We start from the raw sequence: 27,728 nt of genomic DNA on the forward strand, positions 1-27,728 counted from the left end.
CATAGAATTGTATGAACTCCAGTTCTCTAAAGACCAAACTTTGCAAAGGTTTTGGGGCAACTAAATTCCATTTTGGGGTCTAAAGATCTTAGTGCCCACAGCCAGCAGTATCTATATCTACTGCTTCTATGAAAATTAAAATAGGTGTGCTTTTACCAAATCTTGAACTAATAGGATATGGCAAAGAAAAATCAAAGACCTTTATGAAATAGGTAGCTATCCACTTTTGCAAAGTCTACTGCCTCTGTTTATAGGATGTTTACCAGTAAAAATGCCAGTAAAGAACAGGGTGAATGCCATAGGGAATAGTAGGTAATCATGCAACTGGCAATTTCTAGGACTGAAAGGTAAATAATTCCCTGTGTTGTATCACCTCATTATAATTTTAATTGCTACAAGCAAAAAGAAACTCAATTTGACATACCACATCAGAATTGGCACTTCCAGCATCATACGACAGCATACAAAAGCCCTCAAATTTGACCAACGCTTACCAACTAATAAATTTTCCATATACAAAAGGCCTCACATAGCAAGTTGCAAGTAGTACTGAAAAACTGCCAGGAATAAATGAGACTTGCACATACTGTATTGGGCAAAATAATTTTGATTAATTCTTCCCACTTATGAACAAAAAAAATCAACACTTTGACCTCATTTGAGACTGCAGTTCAAAAGAAAATGAATGATAACATTGCAATTCCTCTGAAAATGCTGCTTGAACATATTTGCAGAAATGAAAAACTTATAATCTTTTGCATGGTGTTTATGACATTTTTCTCCTTTTCTCTCCACTCATTAATCTTTCTTCTTAGAAAAGCAAAGTTGAAAAAAAAGAAAAAGCCATAAATACAAATCAGTAGTGAAGGAGAAGAAAAATCTCCTTTTCTTATTCTTTAGGCATTTTTTCCTTGAAAAAAAGAAATAGAAAATTAGATTTCCTCTCCAATTTCTTACACACTCTTCAAAATAATTTTTGAAAGACTGTTTAGAAGCAATACGAAAAGGTTTTTCTGATATGTTTCAATATTTCTGATGGGAAACAAAACACAGTATTTTTCTTTAATAAATATTTTGGGCTGTCATGTAAGACAAAATATTCTTCCAATCACTTACAGTTATTTCTGATTATATCATAAGCTTCAGTTTCTCATAAGTGTTAGATCTACTGAATAAAGAAATTATTTATCTACCCAAAATTCTAATGTGTCATCGGCAGTATGTTACACACCTGTGTCCCAATAAGAGGAATCCTTCCTCTCAAATGGATGCTTGAGCAGCCTGAAAATTTAGACTGTGTGTGTTTCATCGTGGTTTTTAGCTCTTTACATTCAATCCATAATAAAAAAAAACATTTTTAGTAACACTAGAAATTAATAGAATGCAAGGGCCCTGATTGACAGCACTAGATTGACATTCATTTTCATGGGAGAAGGGTTCCATAAACACCTGTAAGAGCTTGTCCTATAATAGGAAATGGCTCTAATAACTTGGCATTAGCACACCATATGGACATTCTTATTTAACAATAAACCTGCCTTCACACTATTTAATTTAATCTAGGTCCAAAATTAGCACAAGCTAAAACGTAAGACAAGCATCTCTGTGAAAGTCATAGCAGAATAATGATTCTGATCTGAGACCATACCTTAATTTATTTGTAAAATTATTGCTTCTAAAGACTAGCCCTAATATGAGATCCACCCCTATATTTTCCAGCTGAGACTAAGCCGAGCCAGCTGCAGAACCAAAAGAGGAATTCAGCCTCAAAAGCCTCTTAGGTGCCTCTGGTAAAAATACCAGCTATTGACCTGATTCCTTCTTTCAAGATTCAGATGAGTTGCATATCCCTCCATCAACTCCCCTGCTGATTTCAAAGGGACTACCTCTAGTTCACTCTGAATCCAAGGTAAAATAGAGAGCAGACTATCTGCAATTAATACCTAGAGTCCCTATTTCACACAAGCCTTGCTGTTGGAATGCGATAAATAGGCAAAATCATTACTGTGGTTCACGGTATGCATCAGCCTGAACACCCAAACCCATGAAAATATCTATTACTCCATAGGTATCACAGTTTTTTAAACTGTAACACTTAGGGTTGCCGTGATGAAGTTGTGGTAGAGGAGATGTGTTACAATGCAGTCTGTGCAATAGCATAAATCTCTTCAAACCTGATCAGAAGTAAAGAAAATTCAGGGCAGGATTTTCGTAATACAGACCAGTAGAAGCACAGCATTTTTCTTAATTACATCTACATGGGTGTGTGGGAAAGGGTGCTATTTTAAAAAGCAAATGATCTGGATAATTTGCCACTCTTGGCAATTTTTATTGTAACTACTTGCACTTAAGAAATACCATGTACCAGAACATCTCTTTTCCTGGCAACATTTTAGAAAAAAAACAAAGTTTTTTTAGAAAAAAAACAACAAAAACAAGAGAGATGGCATGTTGTCATAAATAATTCTCTCTTAATACATCAGTCTAATGAATATGTACAAAAACTTGGCGTATCTACTTTCTCCTTTTCAAGTCACATTGACCACAAGGCACCAGTGTGTTCAGCTGTAATTAGAAGAAATCCTGTGGTCCAATATCCATGACACCTCCTAGAACTGCAGGAAACTCATCCGTTCACTGCTTCACAAATTGCCAGAACATTTCACAACATCAGATCAACAAGCAGCACAGAAAAAGTTCATCCAAGAAAATGTCCTTGATGTGTCTTTGATGCTATTTGCAGGGTACTATTTCTTCTTGGACTATTGGAACATTTTTCACAAATAGACTTTTTACAATAGAAATAACATTTTAACTTGTAAATGTACATAAACACATGTAGTTATTACACGTAAGGTTTAAAAATAAAACCGACTGATTAAAGATGAAAGATATCTCTGAAAGTGCAGTGAAATTCTTCCTGCAAATTAAAACTAGTATCTTGCTAAAGTTTAAACAAGCCTTACAGCCTTGTGCTACCTTAAAATGAACCCTGTTCTAGGGAAAATTCATGTCATAACAGCTCATGAACCAAATTCATTCTTTCAAATATTATTTAAACTAAGTATCCCTGATATGTTATTTGCAACAGCTCATTAGTCTTTACAGTGTTATATTGTGAAGTTTTACAACCACAATAATAATAACAGTAGAAACTGATAAACATTAACGAAACAATGCCCTTGAATGCAATGAAAACCATTGTAAAGAGATGCAACATAAAAACTAATCCTAACAAGGGCATTCAAAATCACTGATTTATTTTCTCAGGTATCTCTGATATATTAAAGACTAATTCTCTTTTCCCCTCTTCATTTCCCAAGTACAAGAATGTACTGGTAATCATATTCACAAATGAAATGTGTCTCTATCAGCATGTCTAACCATAGGAATATCCCTCCTGCAATAAAAACACGGTTTTCATCTACAAAAACCAATAACATATTCAAGACTGACTGCAAGGCTGGCAAATATGGAAACTGTAGTTTGTACCTTAGGCCACAGACTTCTTGGATGAAAGTCTCATATAAAGTCCAATACTGCTGACAGTACTAATGCATATCACTAAGAACTACATCCCATGGATATTTACAGCCTTCCAATAAAAGACGCTTCACTATTCATTTGGTGTTTAAATAGCCTTTGCACCACAGTTCTTAACATATGCGCTATATATCCAATTTAAGGGGGTGTTTTACTTCTTTACAATTTTGCAATAACTTTGTTTGCTAAGTGCAAGGACCTGTCATTATCTTCCCACCATGCAAGCATTCATTCCAAGAATAAGCCATCTCCTTTTAACAAGCTACAGCTACCTAAATTCTTGTGTTGTAAAGCAAAGTGTGAATCATCACTGTGATCTCACCTCGATTCTTTTTACTCCAGTGTTTTGTCTAGGCATTGGTACCTCATATATAATAGGAATATCTTAGAGAAATCACAATGTACTTTAACTTTCCAGTTTTGAAGATAGTTTTTATCTGCAAAGACCACCTTTTCACTCAATATACCCACTCAGAGTGTTGCTACAGCTAATTATATGAATTTGTGATTCTGCGTTCCAGTATTCAAATTCAACAGAAAGAAAGGTGTTAGTGCTAGTTAGCAGCAGATTTTTTCAAACTATAAATGTACATGATTTGCCTTCAGTATCCTTAAATCTTAGCAGAATTCAGGAGCATCAGGGGTTTTGCTTCTCTGTTGAGCTTGGATGGTATTTTCAGATTTATATCATCATCTACCAATTACTCGGTTCAAAGGATACACCATTCTCCATATATATTTTCCCTTTTCTTACTCCATGCTCAGTAAAGAAAAATAAACTAAAGTCAGAAAAGCTATATTATCCACTCAGCAAGTGGATATGAATTCATGTGAGTTTTCCACTAATGATCATCTCCTCTTCTTTAATTTGCTGACCAGTAGTAAAATAGTTAACTTTGACTTTTAAACCAGATACTTACTCTTATTCCAGATCATAGTATCATAGTATAGTGAGGGTTGGAAGGGACCTTAAAGATCATCTAGTTCTAACCCCACTGCCATGGGCAGGGACACCTCCCACTAGATCAGGCTGCCCAAGGCCCCGTAATCTGGCCTTGAACACCTCCAGGGATGGGACATCCACAACCTCCCTGGGCAACCTGTGCCAGTTCCTCATTACTCTCATGGTGAAGAAATTCTTCCTAATGTTCAGTCTAAATCCACTCCTCTCCAGTTTATACCCATTCCCCCGGTCCTATCTTCACTTTATGAGTAGCCTCTCTCCAGCTTTCCTGTAGCCCCTTCAGGTACTGGAAGTTCACTATAAGATCTCCTCGGAGCTTTCTCTTCTCCAGGATGAACGAGCCCAACTCTCTCAGCCCGCCCTTGTAGGGAAGGTGCTCCAGCCCTCTGAGCATCCTTGTAGCTCTCCTCTGGACCGTTCCAACAGCTCCCTATCCTTCTTAGTTTGACGATTCCAGAACTGGAAACAGTATTCCAGGTGAGGTCTCACAAGAGAGGAATAGAGAGGCAGAATCACTTCCCTCGACCTGCTGGCCACGCTTCTTTTGATGCAGCCCAGGATATGGTTGGCCTTCTGGGCTGTGAGCGCACATTGCCGGCTCATGTCAAGCTTCTCATTAACCAGAAGATATGAATTGTTCATTTCCACACCAACCAATTCATGCCAACTTCATTTGCAGGCAGAAGTGAGCACTTTTGTCATTTTTGTTTTTCAAAGATTTTCTCCCAAATAAATCACTAAAAACTTTCAGTCAGGAAGGGAAAAAAAAAGGTGGAAAGGAGAAAAAGAGAATCCAGAAACAAAATAGTAATTCAAGTAAGAAATCGGATCCCACTAATCTCAAATGCTTTTCATTTTCAAATTAAAATCTCAGATGCCACTCTGTTTAACTTTCTATTTTTTCCTTTAAACAAACTTGTAGAAAATAGCTGACTGTGACGTGGCCTGCTGTACCCATCACACTCAGGGCTGTGTCAGGAATAGACCTGCAGACCACATCCTGAATTCCTCTCTCTCCAGTTATGGGAAAATTCCCATTAGAATTTAGATCATCAGTCTCCAACACAATTGTATTCTGAACAAGCTTCTGTTTGCTTCTTGGCAGCCTATTTCCTCTGAATCTGAAGTCATGTCAGGTCTATGACATCATATTCATTTCCACAGCAACAGCATGCCATGGCAAAAACATGAGCTTATAAATTTCGCCAAAGGAACAAACAGAAGAACCTGGCCAGTGGAAGGAGGAGATGCCAATTTTGAAAACAACCCATGTGGAAAACCTACATCTTAACTCACATTTTTAGAATCTTGGAGTTAGGATTTGAATCATAAGGCTCAGTGCCATGCCGGAAGAAGAAAAAAGAGAACAGAAGTATTGGAAAAAAAGAAAAATTATTTTAGATCAACACTACATCTGTGTCATTACTCCACTGTGAAAATTTTCCTTGAAGTAAAGAAACTGACATCTGCAATCCTCTGAAGATACATCATGAGCAACACAAAACCAATCTGTATTTGCTTCCTACCAGGCACAAATAGATTTTTTTAGAATTATTTATTTTAGAAATCACCAGCAGTTGTTCCAAAGCTGGGGAGAATAGTCCACTCATTATAAGTACATTTAGTCATCTCTAACAGCCTTCCTGATCAACTCCATCTCCTGAAGTCTAAGGCAGCAAAGCATAAACGCACTCTGGGAAACTTTCCATATTCCTAAAACAGTGAGTCATTCAAGAGCTGTTTCAAACAGGATCTGAAATGGTGCCACCAGCAATACTAAGGTCATCTCAGAGTGCACATTAATGAACCACACAGAAAAAGCAGAAAGGTTAGCAGCAGATTGTTTAGTATTTCTTGACATCTCAGTACTTACATGGCCCTCACATCTTTAATATGAATATCTCAAAACCATTAATGGATTTTACCCTCGCATCGCTCCTGAAAAACTAAAATAAGGAGTAGGTTAAGAAAAGATAAAATCTCTTTAAAGCTACAGAAAGGATATGATGAATTAAAATGTGATCACAGATCTCTTGCCTCTTGTGTTTTGATACTTTATGAAAACACGATTAAAGGTTAGATATGTTTGCCTGAAAACATCCAACTTTGAGAAAGAATACAGAAGTGCAGTCTGGCCATATTTTTATAACTATGTACTTTTTATGCATATTCATCATCTTTTTTTTTTGTATATGAAGCTCCCTACATTAGTGAAAATTATTCTGTGCCTAACCTAGGAGAAGATTACCATGATGCTGTTGTACTGGAGAGCATACTGGATATCTATGTGGTTTACCATTGATTGCCGTTATTACAAGATCACAAAAAGTCCCAGTCCTGTTGGGTTTATGCTCATGTTGTCCAAATCTTTATACGACGCAAAGAAAGAAGCAGGCTTTTCCCAAGGAACATGCAGTCAAAGAAAATTTAGAAAGTTTACCGACAGTCCTTCCTTCAGGCCACAGAATATATTCACTATGTACTCAACTCCTGTACAGTGTTTCTGCTGCCTCAGCATAGCCTCAAAGTTTTGCTTCTTATTTCTGAAATTATGAAATCTCCCACAGCTTTAAAACCACTGTCACATTTTGTTCAAAAGCTCCTAACAAAAAAAAAAAAGAAAAAAAAAAAGAAGGAAAAAAAAATTAGAACAGGTAGCTTATTTATGATGTGTGTTTTGTTCCTTTGTTAGGAATGATTCTCTTAAATAAAAACCAAGCTGAAAAAAAAAATATATATATACACACACACGCTATACATGTTTAAAATAAGGAGAGTCCCAGAACTGAAATACAAAATGTTATCAAACAAATATAATTTTATGAAGTTTTCACAGGCTACCTGCTGGCCATGGCATGGCAAATTCAGTAATGTTGGGAAGATAACAAGGATCTTTGATTATCTTCTTTTACTTACTGCTAGCCAGTAGTGGTCCTCTGGTTTCACTCTGATCTTGGCCAGCTAAGCCATCTAAAAATCAGGCTCCTAGGCTTCTTCTAGAATTCCTGGGGAAAAAAAAAATAGTAAAAATATTCAAAGAGCAATCCTTCCTGTTGTAAAAGATTACTTCAAAACAGAAAAGAACTGATATCTGTTTATCTCTATGGCAGTTTGATAGCAGACTGATGACTTATTTTGATTGTAGTTTTTAAGCAGCTAATCTGAGGTTTCATTCATCACTTCCCAAGAAATTAGGGGGAATCTGACAGAAGCATATTTTAATTTTGCTAACCTTTCTGACAACTTCTTTCTGTTCCCATTGGGAGCCCCTTTCAAGTGAAGATGGGGTTGGAAAACACGCAGACTGGAACTATTTTTCTTACATCTTCTCATGAGAGATGCTTGGTTCTATATCTTTCTTTTAAAAAAAAAAAAATTATTACCCAAACTAGAAGTTAGAGAATAACTGTCATAACCAATGGCATATATGACAGCACCTTGGGCAAATCATTAAAGTTTACCAAGTAAGACAAGAATGAAGTTCGTTTAAACTCGGAAATTCAGAGGAATTCAGTATCATTCGATATTTAGCTTTAGCAAGCTTGAATATTTCTCTGAGCTTTATAACTTTACTAGAAAATTGTTGCTCTTATGCCTTGACAAGCACAAGAATAGGCTATTGACATAGGTTTGTACATGCAATTTTAGGTGTCTACATGTTTTCATGGAACGCGTTACTGATTTGAGCAAGTGGAGAGTGCACAAGTATATCATAGAATCATAGAAATTTTGGGTCAGAAGGGACCTTGAAGATCATCTAGTTTCAAACTCCCCTGCCATAGGCAGGGACACCTCCCACTAGATGAGGCTGCCTGAGGCCCCATCCAACCCAGCCTTGAACACCTCCAGGGATGGGGCATCCACAACTTCCCTGGGCAATCTGTTCCAATGCCTCACCACCCTTGTTGCAAAGAATTTCCTCCCAATGTCTAGTCTAAACCTGCCCCTCTTCAGTTTATACCCATTGCCCCCTGTCCTATCACCACAAGCCTTTGTAAATAGTCCCTCCCCAGCTTTCCTGTAGCCCCCTCAGGTACTGGAAGGTCTCTATAAGGTCTTCTTGAAGCCTTCTCTTCTCCAGGTTGAACAATCCCAACTCTCTCAGCCTGTTCTCATATGGGAGGTGCTCCAGCTCTCTGATCATCTTTGTAGCCCTCCTCTGGACCCATTCCAAAAGCTCCATATCCTTCTTTTGTTGAGGATTCCAGAACTGGACACAATACTTCAGGTGGAGTCTCACAAGAGAGAAATAGGGGGACAGAATTCCCTCCCTCTCCCTGCGGGCCACTCTTTTGATGCAACCCCAGATATGGTTGGCCTTCTGGGCTGCGAGGGCACATTGATGAGATGTTGAGCTTGACATGAGCCGGTAATCAGCACCCCCAAGTCCTTCCCTGCAGGGCTGCTTGCAATCACATCATCCCCCAGCCTGTATTGAAACTGCGGACTGCCCTGACCCAGCTGTAGGACCTTGCACTTGGCCTCATTGAACCTCATGATATTTACACAGTCCCACTTCTTCAGTCTGTCCAGGTCCCTCTGGATGACATCCCGTCCTTCCACTGTGGCAACCGCACCAGTCATCTGGTTCAAGTATGGTTCATCCCTCGCCTGCGGGAGATCGAGCAGCCGAGGTTCTCCAGCCACATGGACCGATGTTTTCCATGGAAACAGCCCTCGAGCGCTGCTCTGGAGCGAGGAGCGGCGTGTCCAGGCTGCCCTCTCGTGGTCCCTAGGCGGGAGGTGCCCAAGCTGGAATGCAGGAGGGGTGGGGAAGAAACGCGCTTAAACGTGAGCAAAATATAAGACGTTTTTAACCGCGTATCCTACAGGGCTTTAAAAAAATAAATCTCGAAAAATGCTTTCCTTATCTTGTTGGTCAAAGCTTGCAGTGAACAATGTTAAAAGACCAGAGTGGTTTTCACTGAAGTCAAATGCAAAACTCTGCTTGACAGCAGTCTCAACAGGTTGAAGCCTCATATGGTTTCCCAGCATTACGATGCATATGTGCTATAAACAGAATCAAACTAAAGAAAAGTAGGCTCTTATATATGCATTAACCATGTACACTCCTGTGCCACCAGGAGACTTCCTACACATCACCAGGTGGGCTACAAGGATGTAATGTGCTTATATTCATGGTTACAAATGCACCTTAGCAGAAAACCTAAAGCTGGACAGTCTAGATCCCGGAGATCATGCCTGTGATTCTCTCTTGGAATTGAAAAACACCTTTCTAGCCATTCTGCACTGAGGATGTAGAGAGGAAACTGAGCTTTCCAAAAGAAGAAATGAGGACATGGCAGCTATTAGTGATGACTGGAAAACATGGAGCTTTAAGCTCAGTGTATCAAGAGACAGGATATACTCACTCCCATCTTCCACAACCATACTATTGCTGCACAAGAACTCAATGTCTTAACTCACATGTGACCCAAGGCTTTTGTGTGTACACATCCACGGGTACACCTCTTAAGTCACACAATTTCACAGAATCACAGAATCACCAGGTTGGAAAGGACCCACTGGATCATTGAGTCCAACCATTCCTAACAATCCATAAACCATGTCCCACAGCACTTCATCCACCCGTTCCTTAAACACCTCCAGGGAAGGCGACTCGACCACCTCCCTCCGCAGCCTGTTCCAGTGCCCAATGACTCTTACTGTGAAGAATTTTTTTCTGATATCCAACCTGAACCTCCCCTGGCAGAGCTTCAGGCCATTCCCCCTTGTCCTGTCCCCTGTCACTTGGGAGAAGAGGCCAGCTCCCTCCTCTCCACAACCTCCTTTCAGGTAGTTGTAGAGAGTAATAAGGTCTCCCCTCAGCCTCCTCTTCTCCAGGCTAAACAACCCCAGCTCTCTCAGCCGCTCCTCATAAGACTTGTTCTCCAGCCCCTTCACCAGCTTCGTTGCTCTTCTCTGGACACGCTCCAGAGCCTCAACATCCTTCTTGTGGTGAGGGGCCCAGAACTGAACACAGTATTTGAGGTGCGGTCTCACCAGTGCCGAGTACAGAGGGAGAATAACCTCTCTGGACCTGCTGGTGACCCCATTTCTGATACAAGCCAAGATGCCATTGGCCTTCTTGGCCACATGGGCACACTGCTGGCTCATGTTCAGTCGGCTGTCAACCAACACCCCCAGGTCCTTCTCTTCCGTGCAGCTCTCCAGCCACTCTTCCCCCAGTCTGTAGCGCTGCATAGGGTTGTTGTGCCCCAAGTGCAGGACCCGGCATTTGGCCTTGTTAAACCTCATGCCATTGGTCTCGGCCGAGCGGTCCAGCCTATTCAGATCCCTTTGCAGAGCCTCCCTACCCTCCATCAGATCCACACTTACTCCCAGCTTAGTGTCATCCACAAACTTGCTGAGGGTGCACTCAATGCCTTCATCCAGGTCATTGATAAAGACATTGAACAGAGTTGGACCCAGTACTGAGCCCTGAGGAACTCCACTTGTGACTGGCCTCCAGCTGGAGTTAACTCCATTGACCACCACTCTCTGGGCCCGGCCATCCAACCAGTTTTCAACCCATTTCTCGACTCACCAGACTAAATCAAAATAATTAGAGCAGAAAAGCCCTTCTGAACAAGCTAGAGACTTAACAGGACTATACGCTTTGTAAATACTATGCTAGTTTTCTGCTGTTTCTTTGGAGAACATAGTGTTGTATTTGATTTAATTGCTTTCTCACAAAATCACTTACATTGAACCAAACAGCAAGAGTGGGAATGGGGTTTGTATGGCCAACAAACCTCAAATGCCTAACAGCACACGTTACACTGTTGCAAAAGGCACTCTTTGGCAAAACCCCATTACTTCCATTTTCAGAGAAGGGAAGTAACTTGACCCTGGCTTGTTCACAAAAAGTAGATCTGGACTATTCATGCCTATGATAGATCCGTATAATTGTGTAAACAGATTGGGAATGAGGTCTCATTCTCTAAGAATCTCTTTCACCATAACACCACTCAAAAACTTCTTAGTGTCACATTGGGTTTTGTGGTAATTTATCTGTACCATTTCTGCTGTGAAGACCTGAGGGGGGAAAGTGAAAGTAGAAACAGCCTTCCACAGAGCTACTGTGGTGCTGAGGATGCTGAAGAACTACTACATAGTTGATTTTTCCACTAAGTCTTCTCAGACATCCTACAGATAACCACCAGCTATTGATTACCCTTTTTCACAATTTCTGTAATGTTCAGCCAGCTATGCATGAATACGTTATGCATAATTTTGAACCCTTACAGCTCTGTCTTGCTTCTTAATCAAATGCACAAAAGCCACAGGATGGTCCCCAACTCTGAAGCAGCACTGATGTCCGCTCTAGTGGAACCTGCAGACTGTTTACTCTTTATACTCCAGTCATCATATTTTCACTATTCTCTTTGCAATCACAGAAAACTTTCTGTTCAGTCCTTCCACTTCTCCGTTAAAAAACTTCCTATGATTGTGTTGGCATCACAGAGCTGTCTACACCTCTGCCTTAAAATCTTGTAATGCTTTAAAAAAAACTGCATTCTCATGAGATATGAGTAACATCTTTACCCAGTGAAATTGTGTTTGACAATAGAAATTTATATAATTGGGATTAGGCCTGTATGTGGTTTGGTCCAAGAGAGGTCTCTGGAGAAGGAACTTTGATTTTCTGTTTGACAGATCCCTGAGGGGAATGAGTAGATTGAATAGACTCTGCCCAGGGTTTCTGGCAGAATGAGGAAAGGGGATGGAGGGGGTTAGGACTTGGAGAGGGTGTGCCTTCTGTCACCACTGCAGTATGCCTCTGGCTAGACAAACATTAGGATAAGGCTTTTAAGAAAAAGGCTTACTTCAGGGAGTTGGAGTTGGCTGTCAGAAAGCATGAAACAGCATTGCACAGTTCCTGATATTTTCTGTTGCTCATTCAGCAGCAAGTGACATCTGTTCCTGTCATTATTGTGCTAATTCACAGATTCAGTGTGTTCTCTAATTGTAAAATTAATTTTAATAAGTCAGAGTCCCTATGCGTGCACACTACTGGGTACAAATGAGCAGGCTTTTCTATTCTATCAAAATGAAGGATATTGTAGATATTGTCTAAGGTTATTAGTACCTGCATAAGCATGGAATTTAAGTATTTGGATAACATTAAATCCTTGATGTGCTCAGCTATCAATCTGATCCCCTTATGTCCCTGTTTTACACGAATTACATTTGATTAGTGTGTCCCTTCTGTTTCCTCTATGCTTCAATTGCATAGTACTAACACAGATGTCTAAGTAATTGGGAGGATGTTTATCAGGGGATTTTTTTAGATAAAGTCACAGGGTATAGGACATTAAGCAGCTTTTGACTTTTGTGAACATTTAATGATTTATGATGATAGATGTGGGAGCCATCACAAAAATCAGAGCTAAAGACAGTCATTTTAGCCAAAGCATGAGAAGACATACAAAAGAAGTAAAATGCATCCTTTAATAAAAAAACTTATCAATTTTATCATAAAGTAAGCTTGTAGTGCAAAAAAAGACTTCCTCTCCTTGAACAAATCGTTATAAAATTCCTCGTAAGATATATCAAAGATGGAGTAAAGAAGAAATGAACCTAGCTCCAACTTGAACTGATAAATACTAGAAAACTTTTGCCTCAGGACACTGACAAGTTTGAGACTAAATATTTTCCAAATAATTTGGCTTCATCTGCTTACACCCCCACCTCACTTTGGCCCAAGTTACACCGGGTTGCATCAATTCATCCCACGCATATCACTGCAACCTTCAGAGCAATGTCATTGGCCCACCGTTGAGTTCAAAGAAAACTGTTTGCATTCAATATATTCCTACTGTCATAACAAACTTGAGCTTGCAGCAGAGGTCTGAGCTATAGTTTGTGAGCAAATATGTATGTTAGTAGGAGAAGGCAAAAGGATGATGAAAAGTGATCTTGATGATTTAATCTAGGGAAATTACAGATATGGATTAGGCTTTCTGAAATGACTGGGTCTGGGGGAGTGAGGCCAAGAACACTGCCAGAAGGACTTCCATCCTATGTTCTCCCACCTATCAGCTAATACCACATTTGACAAACAGTGCACTCTCACAGACTGTCTCCCCTATGGAAAACAAGTTAGCCTATCTCCACCGGAGTTACTGGAACAGTTTATATCAGGGGAGGGTCTGGCACCTTCTCTCAACCCACTTCCCAAGCGATTTCCTCATTCCTTACATACTCTCTTTTCCTTCCCTCCTTCATTCCCTTTCTTTTCTCACTCCAACCTTTTTTTTTTTTTAATTAGGGAAGGAAAGGAGGAAGGATTTTCCTTGGACTGATTTCATCTTGGGATCACAAGGTCATTGACACACGACACATAAGACCTGTGTGTAGACTACTACACCCATGGAGATGATAATGGAAAAGCTGCTTCCAGTTTTCCCTAAAGGCCTGGAATCTGCTGCAATTGCCACCAAACCAAGTATCAAAATTACTCTTGTGTAGTGGCTTTTACACATTTGGAAAGCTATCCATATCCCAAATTACTAGCTCTCATGATATCAATGAGAGTCTTATGTGGTTTTTAATTTCCCTTAGAGCCACGGTTCCTGAAAACAAGTAATTACTTAATGATCTTTTCTTTTCTTAATGAAAGCCAAGTTTCAGGCCCTTGTGTTTGTGAAGAGCTTGAAAATGGGACTTAAGGGAATTCTAAAAGCTTTTCTAAAATACCCTCAAAATTCAAATAAGTAGTAGTAAAATATTTTATAACTGTTTTGATATTTAAGCCCGAAAACCAAGCATGAAGACGTTTTTGCAAAAAGAAATAAAGTATTAAAACTACAGATGCTAACAGGAGGCATCATATAAATAAGATTTTAATCCTATTAGGACTAGATAGAAGTGTTTCCAAAAGGAAGATTTATAGTTTCAACACCTACATCTTGCACAGGAAGCATGCAAACCTCTACCAGATTGCAACTACAAACTTAGTGCTGCTGCACCTTCCCCACAAGAGTTGAGCTCTTGTGCACACCCTACTCTATGAGACATGTTCTCTCTCTGAAGACATCACAGTCTACAATTCCCAGATCACTATCACACCATCTCCAACAGGAGATACTGAGGTATGAAGTAGACTGACCAGTGGAACCCAGAGCAACAAAAGATGTCACAAAAGACTAGTCTTAAGTAGTGCCCTGAAACAATGCAACAACTTCAAATCATTAACAAGCTGACTTAAAATAAACCATGAGTTTCAAGATGACTTGACGAAAAGGTTTATTGTGTTTTCCGTGGCAAAACTTACGCATTTCCACAGAAAATGTCAATTTTGCTATAACCACAAATGCCTGTCAAATCATTTCAATGGAGAAATTTCCAACCAATGTTAATCATTAGTCACTTGAAAATGTACACCAAAATGTTCTTTGTTTTAGTGTACATCTGCAGTCAATCAACAGACTAATTTGAAACAAAGGCAGTCCATATACAGTTGGCAAAACAAAAAGACCAGCCAAACTGAATAGCTGCCAAGAACGTAGCCTTGACATCTGAATGACACCAAGATATGTTGTTCTACAGAATCTCAGGAGAATCTTATTTTATTGTCATGAATTTCTGTGCTGTGTCATACTTCTACACTCTATCACAGTTTTGCAAAGTTTAAGGCTACCTAAACCTATGATTACTCAGCTCCATGTGTCGCATTTCTCAGTAGCTTTAATCAAAGGAAACTCTTTCCATATGTAAACCTTTATGAAAAAATGGGGTATAAGTAGAAATAAATGAAAAAATTAAGGAAGATGGCAGGAGGAAGACGGCAGGAGCAAAGAAAGGGGGAAAAGAGCTCTTTACTAGAGCAAGCTTTGTTGTTCTCAAAGATCAATCAAACATACACTGGAAATAACACCACTATAAAACTCTCAGACATACCTAATATGTCCTGCCTGACACTGTCTAGAAGAGCAGTTAGTTTAGCAAAAACTCCCAGCAAGACTCCACTGCCATCCAAGTTACATGGCACATAGTATTTTATAGCAAGTAACATGAATTTCTACCAGGTAATCAACATCTAATTGGCTTTGCCATTCTGCTTATTTTTGTCTTGGAAATCTTTATTGATATTGCTGTTCTCTACAAGTTATAAAGAGCCCTGGAACAGGCATCACAAAGCAGAATATAATACTGAGAAAAATCAAACACAATTTTTAACTACAGTGGGGATACTTCTCTTTTGGCTGTAATAGGAGAGAAAAAAAAACAATACTGCATCTGGAGATGTTCCACAGTAATTCTCAGCCTTATATTCCCCATGTAAATTGAAATCATTTCACACGCAACTTACACCACGAATAATTCAAAATCAAAAGAGAAGAAAACAGCACCTGATCCAGAAAGGAAACAGCTTTTAGTTTCAACTAAGTTTTAATGACAGTTTAAATGCTTTTAAAGTCATGAAATACAAATTGAACAGCATGATGGAGTAGAAGTTATATTCAGCATCCTAAAATGCTAGTTATGAAAATGTAAATGTCTTCCAACAAAAAGTGGCAAGAACAAGAAACAACATGAAATATCCCTTGTGGGAGTTCAAAATTTCTTCCTTGCTCATGTCATTCCAGCAAAATGGAGGTCAGCCTAACTATTAAGCAAAATGATTGGCAGCCTCTTTTCTTTCCAAAATACACCAAAGATAAGAAAAAAAGCAGGAAATCTTCAGCCAATCTAATGAGGAAGAAGGAAGATGAGAATATGTTAAGAATCTGAAGTTGCAGCTGTATCTCAGGTAGAAACTTCTTCAAAACCCAGAACAAAACAAACAGAAGGGTGTAGAACAATTTGGGTTATCAATATGGAGTATACATCCATCTACAAGAGCCTTGCAATATTTTGTTTATGCATGGAGAAAATCAGATATGCGGATACACTGTCAGAAATGGAGACTGAACGTCAGAATAGATGCTGTTTTCCAAAAACCAGCCATCATTCTAGCATGGAAAAAGAAACCCACAAAGGTCATGCAGTTCCTAAAACAGAACTCATAAACTGCAAGATGATACTAAAAAACATGTCTTTTACTGAAATGGAGTTATTTCTACCAGCTCAGGGTTTCTATGAGCAGTTTGGTAGTAGGACAAGCATTTCACGTTCCAGGACAAAGAGGATGCATTATGGGAGCATTATAAAATTCAGTTCCCTGATCCAGTTGTCGACATGTTAATTTTGAGAATCAACTAAAACTTGTCCTGCAGTTTGACAGCATTAGGGTAGGCAGTCATGAGGATCACATTTCTCAAGCTGTCATAGTTTAGGCTACTCCCCAGCACTACTGAGGTGTCTGAAAAACAGACTGTCAGGGTCTATGAAATATGCCAAGCTTATTTTTTAACTCCTCTTCCAAGAACTGCCTTCTTGCTCTCCTTCCTTTTTCCCCCTCCCATAATACTGTGATTCACTACCTCTCAAGTGGCATTCATCCATGGAACCTGGCAGGATCGGATCAAATACTGAAAGCCCACTTCGCTATTTTGAGGCTCATGATTGCACAGAAGCAGCAAGTGGGAGCACAGGAAAGAGAACTGATGAAGCTCCACCCAACAGCAGTATTTGAATAACAAACTGACCTTGCATTCAAATCAGCCAGGCTTTACCTTTCATCAAGGCCCATAGCAGTATGGAAAAGAGGACAAGAGTTCAGTAATATGCAGACGTTTACAAGAACACCTTCCAAGAGAGCAGCTCCCAAATAACATTCCCTTTTATAACCTGATTGAAATAATCATCACCCAGTCAAGCACACTTTGTTGGCTACACTCAAAGCAAAACATGCTTCCAGCTGTGAGAGAAAATTACTGTTTATTGACTGGCTTTTGAGGACTTTTATGCTATATTTAGTTGTAGATTTGTTTGGGGTTTTTTATTTGCATCTGAAGCATCGGTGAAAAAAAGCCTGTTGCCTGGAGCTGCCGGCTGTCTTCTAATGATTAACCTCTTATTTCAATTCAGAGTATGTTTCACCTGCAAATGTGCTGGGACTTCAAGATTAATCCTGGTCAAACCCCCATGAGTGCTCTGTTGAACCAGTAACAACATTCATCAGCATTACCTACTGATAGCACTTTGCTCTTCTACGCTGTGTATTTTTTATTTGAGTATCTCCATAAACACCAGAAAGGACAGTTATTTATAACCATCTTGTTGTGGAGAAAAGATTGTACAAGTAGGCATACTAGCTTAAACTAATATTCTACCTAGTTAAGTGTTCCTACTCCTTAAAGTGGCCACCATAGTTGCTCAAGAGAGAGAACCAAAAACCAGAAAATTAATATGCTTATAACCATTTAATCTCCAGTAGTTGCAGTAGTAATAGGGTTGCACCCTTATGCCAGGAATTTTTAAATCTCTTCCAGGACATTTTTGTTGAATGTTATTTCTGTTAGCCTTTATTTCACTTGTTCTGCAGATGACATAAGCAAAGCCCAGAGAGACGGCTTCAAATGTGACTCAAGGTCTGTAAGGGCACTCAAGAAAACTGGAACTTCTGCTTCCAGTGTTGCCCTCTACAACAATGCGAGGACAAAGCAACTGCAACTAAGCAAAAAATGCAGTGGCAAACAATAAAGGTGAGACTACATCTCCAGTGCCACAACTTTGGCAGTTTCAGACACAGAAAACAGAAAGACACAAAGAAAGAGCAGTTATTCAGAATAATAAAAAAAAAAATTTGCTGAAACATTCTTCCATAAACCAAGATGTTTATCTTTGGAACTGGTCCCGAAGTCACGTAAAACTGAAGCATTTCGTTTTGCAGCAAACAATGTTGCAATTGCAATATGGAAAATACTTTTTCCTTATTTTGTTTTGCTGAATTGCTGCAAAGACTGTTTTCAGATAAATCCAAAACACTCTGCATCTCTCCAAACCTGTTTAATATATTCGTTAAGTTCCTAAAAGGACTCATCACAACATGTCAATTGCAAATCTCATTGCCTGTCTGTACAGAAAAGTTGATTCTGTTTCTACACAGTTCTATGGAGAGCACATAGCCAATTGCAGAACTAAAAATAGTCAGAAAGCAGTAACAAGATCAAGCAATAAGAACATTGACTGTAAAAGAAACAGGATCACTGGGTATTAAAGAGGATGGAAAAGCGCATATTGGCCATAATTTTGAGGATTATTGAAACCTATAGGATGAATAAGAATTTATGATGTCCTCTTTGTGAATTAGGGTTTCAGAGTCAGACCGTATATTGTAGAAATAGATCTTTAGAGTAACGTTACTATCAGCAGGGTAACCTAGCAGCAGTCCACCATGTATTTTACATTCCCATCCCTGCATACAGACAGGAAAATCCAAAGAACTAATAAGGAGTGCAGTTAGGGCTATAATGAGGAAAAGAAGAAGTTTGGAGTCTTTACTTTTGTCTGCACTGAATGTGAAGAAGGGAGTAATAAACTGAAGAAAGAGTTACGAGTTGGTCTTCAGCCTCTTAAAAGCAACAAACTATTTACTTTGTTTTGCAGTCGATTTAAGCATTGGAGAAGCAGGGACCTAAACTTCCCTTACTGTTGATATTGGGATCCAGCCTGTCATCTAGTTTTACTATAGACAAAGGTTTATTATCAAACTATAACCTCAATTGTAATTTCTTATTTGAGGGCTCAAGCAGCAAGTCTATGAACCAGGTACTGTTTTGAGAAGGATTAAAATTGGCCTAGTTCTGCCTCTCATTGAATTTAATGAAGCCTTAGTGTTAGCTTCAGTGGAAGAAGGATTAGATCGATCATGAGTGCTTGTGAAAATCGTATCCCGAGGCAGAGTAAGATTAAAATGACAGGGCAGATGTGCCAGCAAAGGAGTAATTTAAACATTTTGGACATCACAACACACAACTGCAGAAACCAGAAAAAAAAGATCTACTATAAATACTGCATGCCATGCTCTGGCACCAATTGGATAAAATCTGTGAGAAGAATTCATTATACTTGGCCAGTTTCCAGTAGGAAGATGTCTGCATCTTCACCAGTAACTTCTCTTCAAATCACTAAGAAACAAAAAATCCTGGGGAACAACCTATTTTTACAATAAGAGATCAAGGATGAAGTTTATATGTGAGAATGATTGTGCGTCTTCATAGGAGGAACAAGAGAAGGAAGAGTTGGCTTTACTGCTCATTCACGCTGTATCTTGCCTTTTAATAAATTACTTGTTCTAATTTTAAATGAAGTAAAAACTAAACAAGTCACATTGTCCTAAGTAATTAATCTAGTCCAGGAAATAATTTCAGAACTTTTCAACACCACTAAATCATTTTAAGAGGATGAAGAAAGGAAAGAAATTATTCAAGAAAAATACTAAAACTAAATTCCATTTTCTAGTTTTAATACAAATGAGTAGGATTCTAGCTCTTGACTTTGAAAATCTGGCTTCAGTTTCCCGTGCTATTCAGCTTAACAGAAAAGTTTTAAAGGAGGAATTGAAATTCAAGTATCTTCAATACATCAACTGTCCTCTGATAGCTGGGAAGCTTTTTCAAGTGTACCACATGGGCTAAAATAGGGGGAGGACTGCACCTCATCACCAACAAATGCTCTAACCATGAGACTGCTGTGTAAACTGGAGTACTGTCAGCTTCTAGTCCTTCTCCATGCATTTTTCTCACGAATGCCAGAGCTGCCACTGCACTCCACATGGAACCTAGTCTAAAGGATATACTCTGGCTGATATCCTGGCAGGAGCCAGGCCATGGAGGGAATACAACTGGTGTTCAAATTGTGCCTGGATCCACAGAGGTCCAGCAGACTGCTCTAGTACTGTGTAACAGAAGCCATTCAAGACATGATTTACTTTATGTAAACAAAAACTTCACTGTTAAAGATGTCTGTAGGACTAGCTGTGCAAGTAAGGAGTTAGTCTTGGATCTGGGCATCTAAATATCCACTCTGCCCTGAAATCTTTTACATTGATCAGTCCAGAACTCCGTTTCCCCTATCAGGAATGGAAATATTAGTTTCCTAACCTAACAAAAGTGACACAAACATACACACACAAAAAAAGTTTGAAGTCCTGGGATGTAAATGGGTGCTAAATTTATATCAGAGAGAGAAATAAACTTAAAAAGGTACACATTGCCATTTCTGTGTGAACTTCCATGAACTTCCCCCTTGGATTATGTCTTTCTTGCTGTGTTTACAGGAAGCTGAAAAATGATTGTATGGAAGAATACTACTTCTTAAAGGCTTCAGTTTGCAGATACTATAAGAGAGAGCTTAACAGATATTTTAATGCCTCTCTGACTAATGCTGTATTTCCTAGTAAATGTATAAATATATCATTGTTAAATAAACAGTCCTCTAACTTCTTGTAATTACCCACAGCTGCGAAAACCTGTCTGCTCGAATGTCAGGAAACAACACAGAACTTCATGCCTTTTAAGATTTTTCCCATATCCCTAGGCAATTTATCCTGAAGCTTGAGCTGGTGTATATATAGTTTTCTTTTTTTCCTTTTTTTTTTTTTTTTGCACCATTAGAAATTGATTTCTTTTTTTAAGCTTTTATGGTGCATTCATTACAAATAATTCTTATGTTTGTACCTTTCCACAGATATCTTTGACTAGACAAACCTTTTCGCAAAGATTTTAATTGAAGTAAAAAGGGTTAGATGTCAAGGTTGAAAATCATAGGTGTCAGCTTCCCATGATACCCACAAGTTCATTTTCTGCAGACAGCTCTACTACACTTTGCCAATTTAAATCAAAGTGATGTCTAAACTTTCTGAAATGTATTGAGTTTCAAACGAATATAAAAAAGCAAACAAGAAACCCAAGTATATAATTAACCCATAGAAGCCATTTAGAATGAAAGATGGCCCTACAAGTGAGCCTTGATCTAGACCTTCACTGCCGCTGAAATTCAGATTCAAATCTATTTACTCAAAACCCAGTGATGAGACTCGTACAAATATTTTAGTAAATATAAAATATTTTAATACATATAACATCTTGCCTGGCTTCTTTCCTTAGAATGAATGAAATAAAAATTCCAAGATCAAACTCTCTATAAAGTGTAGGGAATTTTTTATCCAGCTCCAAACTCTGACAGTTTTTCTCCCCATATGTCAAGTAAGGAGTAAGACTTCTGATTTCCAAGCAGCTCAAGATTTAAATGCCCAAATGTCATTGAAAGGAAAAAAATAAACAAAACCAAAACAAAAATCATATCCCAAAAACCGTTTCTCTAAACTTGGCTCAATATGTTAGAAATGTTACTGCATATTTGTTCATTAAATAACACACTATTGCAAAGTTTGATTTCCTATTACTGTGCAGTAGATACACCATTATTAAAAAGATACTGCAGAAATACATGTCAAGAATGGGAATGCTGGGACAGAAAACGGGGAAATGAAACAGGAAGAAATCTTGTGGGACTGCTTAAGGCTCTAATCCTGGAGCATCCTCTTTCACTAGCTCCAGAATCTCATGCATAATACTCACCCTGCACAGCCCAAGAGGATATGGCTGACAAATTCCAGGTGCAACAAAAACCTTTGGAAAGCATCTCAGAAAAGCAAATCCTTCCAGGAACTCTGATTCTTGACTTTCATCTTGCCTTTAGAAAGCTAAGCAATCACAGTAAGTACCTAACAAAAATTAATTAGGATTCATTCTATTGTAAATAATGAACAATAAGAAAATAACATTTTTTTCCAGCAGCAGAAATATATTTTGATCACAAGAGTTTTCTGTCATAGATAAACCACTGTTTTTGCCAGATACATAGAGAACAAGGTGGCTGAACCAACTCCACATTTTAATATCTACTAATATATTTCAACAATATTCTTTCCTTCCTTTGTATTTTCTTTTCAACAAAAAGCTAAGCCTTGCCTTTGTGCTGATATACAGACTGTCAAAGAGAATTTTAAATAGATGTAGGGTGCTTTAAGCTGGATTCTAAAGCAGATGGAAGCCAACAATTTCTGGAAAATTAGGTTGACATTTACGTTTCCTGACACATATATATGAGGGCAGACTGCATCATACTACTCCTGCTGAAGAGCTGGGATTTGGTCCAGAGAGCTGCAATAGTCAGGTTGAGAGGACATGAAGGTAAAATGATGCTGTGCAAGGGGAATATTGCATGAATTCCACCATCTAGTGCAAACACAGGAAAAACACAGCTCCTTTGTTGTTATTTACCAGCAAAAGAATTCGGACTTCTTTTCTCAGATGCTGAACTTTTAGACTCCTTAATCAAAGCTCCAGGGACCGAGGACTACCTACAGGTGGTGAATGTCCTGCTATTTCCAACCTAGCCGTAACAAGGTTTGAAGCTTAATGCATTAAACAATTTGGTGAAATATAGAACGTTTTAACAGTGGAAGTCTAGGTGCTTTTCCTTCATTCATTATTTTAATCACAACTAGCTTCTTAAACAAGATGGAGAAAAAGCTAAGTTCTCTCACTTCCAGGAGCAGTGTTTCCGTAAATATCATCCCTTGCAGAAAATAGCACAATAGCCATTATGTCTTTCTGTGGATATATGTGCCAGCTATCTCATCAAGGAAGGAAGAAAAGAAGCTACACAAAAAAATTATTTTGTTCAGATACTCTTTGCCTCAGAAACAATTTATTGGGCAGAAGGTTCTTGCAACTCACATGTCCTACAGTGTTTAGAAACTGATTCTTACATGCTTCCCTTAACCAGGGACTCCTAGAGGAACTTTTCTAACCCCACATTTTGCCATCTGCCTTGCAGTCACAGGACTAATGCATTCTTCCCATCAACAAAAATCCCTCTTTGTGCTCATAGTCTTTGTGAGGACCAGATGTTCTTGGATCTCACTAAACCTACGCTATACAAATACAGCTGGCAGTAGTCTAATTAGGCATAAACAGGTCTCATCTCCCCTCAAAGGGCCATTCATCTTATGACCAACTGGCATGTTCAGATAACTTAAGATTTTCTACTGGGTAGTTAGCTTGCTTTAGTGTCAAGCAGAAGGTGGTGTGTATATACAGTTTCATATAGAGTCCCTCCCTTCTGTAGAGGTCTGTCCCTTAGGATACATGCCAAGACCACAAACATACACCACGGATCCAGAGATCTATATTTTTCCCTGTTAAAGCAACACACATGTACATCAATTCCTCCAAATTCAACTCGGTGATCTAGCAGATAGATTACCTTGTTACAGTTTCGTCTCAGCATTATCTTCCTACAAACGCTACGAACTGGTTGACAGTTCTGGTTGACAGCCGACTGAACATGAGCCAGCAGTGTGCCCAGGTGGCCAAGAAGGCCAACGGCATCTTGGCTTGTATCAGAAATGGGGTCACCAGCAAGTCCAGGGAGGTTATTCTCCCTCTGTACTCAGCACTGGTGAGACCGCACCTCGAGTACCGTGTTCAGTTCTGGGCCCCTCACCACAAGAAGGATGTTGAGGCTCTGGAGCGTGTCCAGAGAAGAGCAACAAAGCTGGTGAGGGGGCTGGAGAACAAGTCTTATGAGGAGCGGCTGAGAGAGCTGGGGTTGTTTAGCCTGGAGAACAGGAGGCTGAGGGTAGACCTTATTACTCTCTACAACTACCTGAAAGGAGGTTGTGGAGAGGAGGGAGCTGGCCTTTTTTCCCAAGTGACAGGGGACAGGACAAGAGGGAATGGCCTGAAGCTGCGTCAGGGGAGGTTCAGGTTGGATATCAGAAAAAAATTCTTCACAGTAAGAGTCATTGGGTACTGGAACAGGCTGCCCAGGGAGGTGGTCGAGTCGCCTTCCCTGGAGGTGTTTAAGGAACGGGTGGATGAAGTGCTTAGGGACATGGTTTAGGGAGTGTTAGGAATGGTTGGACTCGATGATCCAATGGGTCCTTTCCAACCTTGTGATTCTGTGATTCTGTGAACATACTGACTTACTTACAGGAGGGTTATCTGTTGATTCAGTTTGGATGGAAATCATCTATTTTCCATTGCTCTTTGCTTGTTTCCTTTCCTTTGAGTCCTCTTTTCATTCTGCAGGCACTTACACCACTTCACAAACAGAGTTCTCTTCAGCCCATGTGATACCCTTTCTGATTTTCACGTTTCTGACATGGAACTGACAACACCTGAAGTGAAGGATGTAGGATTTCTCCTTTGATCAGGACAGGGGGGACAAGGGGCACTTCATCCTCTGGGCATGTAGATGGGGATGGGGCATTGCTATGCATTCCAGTAGGCCTAGACAAACACAGACATAAGCTCTATGAACCAAGGTAAAAACCAAGTTGTTCTTGCAGAACTCTGTGTTTCGTATGGAGCAGAACACTTGGCTCTCTCCAGTTTGTTGGATCAGAGATTTGACGTACCTTATTATTGCTGCTGCATTTCTGGGTACCAGCTGTGGCAGTGAATTATTTCTGCTACTGTAGGATGATCTGGAGAGTGCATCTTTTCAGTGAGCAGAGCAGTCCTTGCCACCGGTTATTCAAACATCTGTTATTTCAAAGCTGAATTAACATAACCCACTTCTGTTTGAAGAAGTCCTTGAACTTCACCAGAAGCCTTGGCTACTGCAAACTGCAGTCTTTCAGGTGAGGCAGGCTGTCATGAGTGCATAAAACATACACTAGAAGCCATCCACATGGTCATCTTAACTGAAACAATTTCTTTGAAGCCCTGTCCTTACTAAAAATGCTTCAGCTGCACTGAGAGTGTAGGAGAAACATAGGTATCTGCAAACCAAATTATCTGTCAGCAGGCATAATCCTTGCTCTCTCTTTGAGGGACCGATTTTACTGCATTTTGAAATCTGCTTTATTCTCTTATCCAGTGAATAGTACCTAGAAAACAGGCAGGCAGTGGATTGAATATATCTTGCTTTTTTTTGAAAATGACACTCGATTTCCTATTACATCCCACCTCTCCTAGCCATTTATTCTGTTGGTTTTACTGTTCTAATACTATTTATATTGGAAAAGTACAAAGAAAGGCATAAAAGCAGAACAGCAAAGCCCATTAAATCCAAATCCAACAGGTGTGAACACCTGGATGAAATTTAAGGAACTGAAGAATTAGTAAAACAGGAACCAGAGCTGGCCAGACAATGTTCCAGCACTGCATTTTTCCACTGGCTGTCACTAAAATGTTCAACTGGAATGAATTTGTTCAGCGAGAGTTCAGCTTGGAAGCTGACTCCTTCCTTACCCTTAATCTCAGAAGTCTTCCTTGCCACACGACTGAAAGCTGAAAGCCTTGAAGCACTTGCAGGTCTGCCTTCAGTTCTTCCACAGGTTGGCCTCACCAGTGTCACCTCTCAGAATGGTCTGGGATCTCAGGCTTTGCTGTAGATCAACCTAGGCAATATGAGCTTCTTGGCAGATGGCTATATGCCTGGGAATCCGTGAGACAGGAGCTTCTCCACATGGCTAGGTCCTTCGCCTTTTTTTCCCCAAAGATATGAGGCCAGCTGCAGGCTGAACTGTTCAAAGAAAAGACAGGTAATCTTAGCTATAACACAGGTGCAGTTTCAAAATCTCTGACTTTTTATCAAAAAAGAAAATTCCATAAGTACTGAGCTCCAGCAGAGGAAAGCCCCAAGACCTTTGCTCTGTCACAGACATAGAGAAGTTAAAATTTCAGTAGATGAGGACATGGAAAACGCCCTTTCTTGTGAAAACCCCACAACTGCAGAAATTTCTTACCTGTTGAAGGTTGTATTTTGACCATGGCAATAAGAGAACTGAAAAGCCTGAGCATGGGGTGTAGCACACAAGCATTTTGCCCCCTCATGTCTTGACAGTTGCTGATTTCTGGCAGTGACTTGTCTTTTAGTCTACACAAATCCCCTCCAGCTGAGCAGTGTGAGTGCCAGTGTAGCTCATCATTTTAGAAGGACTTGAAGTGAAAGCAGGACGCAAAAACCAGTCACACTTCCATAGTCGAGGCTGAGGAGTGACCCTGAACTCAAAATAAATGCTTCTGAAGTGAGAAAGGCTTCTATCATGTCAATTCAAAATATTTGCAGGTAATTGCAGGCAACCTGAATTCCATTTTTTAAGGTTAGAAGGGTTTGCATAAATGATTCTCCCTTAAAAGAGAACAGAATAAACATCTTTTAAAGAACTTAAGTATTTATGACTGGAAACAAGCCTGTTCGTTAATTGTCAACTGATTAACTGAATCCTGCATAAGGTCATGTTTTGAAATAAGATATGAAAAACCAGTAAAGCAGATTTAACAGCCCTAGGGAAAAAAGCCCTCTTAAAATACCAAAAAACAAAGCAAAAAAGAGATGGAAGTCACTGAGGTCAGGGTTAGCGCTTGGTAAGGACAAGCTGAACACAAGAAAGTTTTTATAATATATTTTCTTTTCCTGTTAAAACTCATCATTTGCTAATTAACTCATGTGATGGGCTATTACCATCATGTATGCGCGCATCTCAAAATTATAGCTGGCAAAGAATTCTTGCTTCTCCTGTAACATTTGGAAAGCTGCATAAACATTGACTAATATGAATCTGGTCTTGAAAGGAAGTCCGGGGTAATAACAGGGGCTAAGCCAAGGAAAAATTCTTGCCTTGAATGGGTGTTCAGGGAGACGATAACACTCCTAGCAAGCAGGAAATCCAAGTGATAAATCTGCTCAAGAGCCTCAAATGTTATTCTCTCTTGCTACTGTTGACCTGGTTAACAGAGACAAAGAAGATTATGCTTCCCCTGCTACACACAGAACAGGTTATTCCATGATAAAAAATTGTACCAGCCGGGGATCTTGTGGGAAGAGATGAAACAAGAGAGCTGCAGAGCTGAGATCTTAAAATCAAAAGTCTAAATCTCTGGCTGAGTTGATTCAAGTCCTCCTAAGGGAGAGCAAACAAAAAGACTTTCTAAAACCCCTCTGCAGTTATTGCTACCGCTCCAAATCATGGGTGACCTACTGAAACTGTGGCCCAATTCTGTTACTGGAAAGGAAATACTGAAGTGGACTTATGTTAATGTTACAGAGGAAGGATACATACATTTCATTTTTTATTTTTGTATAGATTCAGTTTCTGGATTTACCAAATGCATTTTACCTTCTCCTGTTAAGAGCTTTTTCTTATCTGTGTGTGCAAAAGGCCCCAAGGAGCATGCGCTTATTTATTTAATTTCAAGATTTTGCACGAGGGCTCAGCCTGATTTAAAACAGACTTGGAAGACAGCCTAAATAATTTTATTCTCACTATTTTTGCTGTCACTAACCACCAGAAAGCTCATAATTAAAA

General features: G+C 39.4%; 2 long non-coding RNA genes across 2 annotated transcripts; both read right to left on the reverse strand.

Annotated features, from left to right (window-relative positions):
- Nucleotides 1-1,020: 1,020 nt before the first annotated feature.
- Nucleotides 1,021-8,060, reverse strand: LOC128850996 (uncharacterized). The gene is made up of 3 exons (XR_008448276.1): nt 7,740-8,060; nt 7,424-7,512; nt 1,021-7,109 (listed from the first exon to the last, which is right to left on the reverse strand). It is a non-coding gene; the product is annotated as an uncharacterized LOC128850996 (long non-coding RNA).
- Nucleotides 8,061-24,419: 16,359 nt separating this feature from the next.
- Nucleotides 24,420-26,585, reverse strand: LOC128850995 (uncharacterized). The gene is made up of 3 exons (XR_008448275.1): nt 26,166-26,585; nt 25,669-25,942; nt 24,420-24,702 (listed from the first exon to the last, which is right to left on the reverse strand). It is a non-coding gene; the product is annotated as an uncharacterized LOC128850995 (long non-coding RNA).
- Between the last annotated feature and the right edge of the window lie 1,143 nt (nt 26,586-27,728).

This window comes from Cuculus canorus, chromosome 1 (assembly GCF_017976375.1).
Source record: "Cuculus canorus isolate bCucCan1 chromosome 1, bCucCan1.pri, whole genome shotgun sequence".
Lineage (NCBI taxonomy): Eukaryota > Metazoa > Chordata > Aves > Cuculiformes > Cuculidae > Cuculus > Cuculus canorus.